The following is a 2,208-nucleotide window of genomic DNA, read 5'->3' as shown; positions in this document are numbered from 1 at the left end:
GTGTACAGCTAGTTCAGCATCTAAATCAGGGGTGGGCAAACTTTTTGGCTCGAGGGCCACAATGGGTTCTTAAACTGGACTGGAGGGCCGGAACAAAAGCATGGATGGAGTGTTTGTGTGAACTAATATAAATTCAAAGTAAACATCATTACATAAAAAGGTACGGTCTTTTTTTTTTAGTTTTATTCATTTCAAACGGGCCGGATCTGGCCCGCGGGCCGTAGTTTGCCCACGGCTGGGCTAGGACCTAGTGTTCAGCTCCATCTCGTCCAAGCACTCCCGAACCAGCCCTGTCGTGTGGATGATGCCTCGTTTCAGTCTCTCCATTGCGCTCTTGCTGCCCGCTTACGTGAGTCAGCTCTCCTTCCCTAGTTCTTTGATGATGACCAGCAGCTCAGCATATTTGCTCTGGGGCACCTGGCTGTTCTCTGTTCCCTGCATGTTAGAGATGGTGATCCTAGTCACTCAGCAGCTGGCGGTACCGGGAAGACGTTGCCATGGTGGTGGAAGGCGGGTGGACGCTCCCAGAGGCCTTGATGGAGGTGGCAGGCATGTGCATGGTCAAGTTCAGTTTGTAAGACATCCCTCCCCCATCCCCCACCTCCCGCTGCGTAGTGCAGGCCCCATGAGACGGCATCAGTAGCGGTGGCGGTGAAGCCAGGCAGTGGCGAGACCAGCAGCTCAGCATATTTCTCTGGGGTACCTGGCTGTTCTCTGTTCCCTGAGTGTTAGAGATGGTGGTCCTAGTCACTCAGCAGCTGGCGGTACTGGGAAGACGTTGCCATGCTGGTGGAAGGTGGGCGAACGCTCCCAGAGGCCTTGATGGAGGTGGCGGGCATGTGCATGGTCAAGTTCGGTTTGTAAGACATCCCCCCCTGCCTCCCGCTGCGGGGCGCAGGCCCCATGAGACAGCATCAGCAGCTGTGGCAGTGAGGCCAGATGGTAGCGAGGTGGGCCTGGGGTCTGTGCGCCTGCCCAGCTCCCGCACACTTTTTGTTGTTGACAGCTCGGGCGCACTGACAAATATGGCTGTCCCTTCACCCTGACACTGCTGCAGTATCATGATCTTTCAGTTTCTTGATGTTCTGCTTGTGCTGCTCAATTTCTTTCTGTAGACGCTCAATCTCCTTTTTATGATGAGTGATCTCTTCTTCATGTTGTTTGTTCAAGGCTGCCAGCTGTTCTTTAATCCGCTCTGGCAAGTATCCTTCCTCTTCAGCCTTCTCTTTTTTTGTGAAAGTCCCATGGTTTCCCTGATTGCGCCTGCCTTGGAGCTAAAATTATCTTACCATTGCAGCCAAAGCCTCTGGCTTGCATGGCCCTCACCCCCCACACTTCGAGCCGCAGATGTGCCATTGACACAGAGACTGCCCTGGTTGTCAGTGCCTCGCAGTTTTGGACCAGCCCACTTAGTTTTAAATGCAAACCTACAGCAACTGCACCATTTTGCATTCCTATCAACAGTGTGCAAGGGTTTCAATTTCTCTGCATCCTCACCAACACTTGCTATCTAATTTTTTTCATATTAATCATCCTGACAGGTTTGAGATGATATCTCATTGTGGTTTTGATTTATATTTCCCTGATGATTAGTAACATTGAACATTTTTTCACATACTTGTTCGCCTTTGCAGCATTATTTGCAATAGCCAAGATGTGGAAACAACTCAACTGTCCTTCAATGGATGACTGGATAAAGATGTGGTACATATATATAACTACAGGCTCAGTGCACAAAATTCATACATGGGGGTGGGGGGTGGTCCTTCAGCCTAGCCTGAACCCTCTTGCAATTTGGGACCCCTCGGGGGATATCCAACTGCCAGATGTCCTAAACCAGCAGTTGGTCATCCCTCTTGCAATCTGGGACTGCTGACTCCTAACTGCTCACCTGCCTCCCTCATCACCTCTAACCACCTCTGCCTGCCTGCCTGCCTGACTCTCCCTAACTACTCACCTGTCTTCCTGATTGCCCCTAACCACTTGCCTGCTGCCTGATCACCCCTAACTGCCTCTGCCTGCCTGCCTGATCGCTCCTATCCACTCACCTGCTGGCCTATTCACCCCTAATCACTCTGCCTGCTACCTGATTGCCCCTAACCACCTCTGTCTTGGCCCCTACTGTTACAGAAAAACTGGACCAGAACCAAACAGCGCTCTGAGAGTTTGGAGTTACACTTTTTTCACCGCGGCGGGCTCGGGGAAATT

General features: G+C 51.5%; 1 pseudogene; it reads right to left on the bottom strand.

Annotated features, from left to right (window-relative positions):
* Positions 1–240: 240 nt before the first annotated feature.
* On the bottom strand, positions 241–583 carry LOC102765105 (annotated as a pseudogene).
* Between the last annotated feature and the right edge of the window lie 1,625 nt (positions 584–2,208).

This window comes from Myotis davidii, unplaced genomic scaffold (assembly GCF_000327345.1).
Source record: "Myotis davidii unplaced genomic scaffold, ASM32734v1 scaffold16, whole genome shotgun sequence".
Classification (NCBI taxonomy): domain Eukaryota; kingdom Metazoa; phylum Chordata; class Mammalia; order Chiroptera; family Vespertilionidae; genus Myotis; species Myotis davidii.
This window is presented reverse-complemented; position numbering and strand designations above follow the sequence as displayed.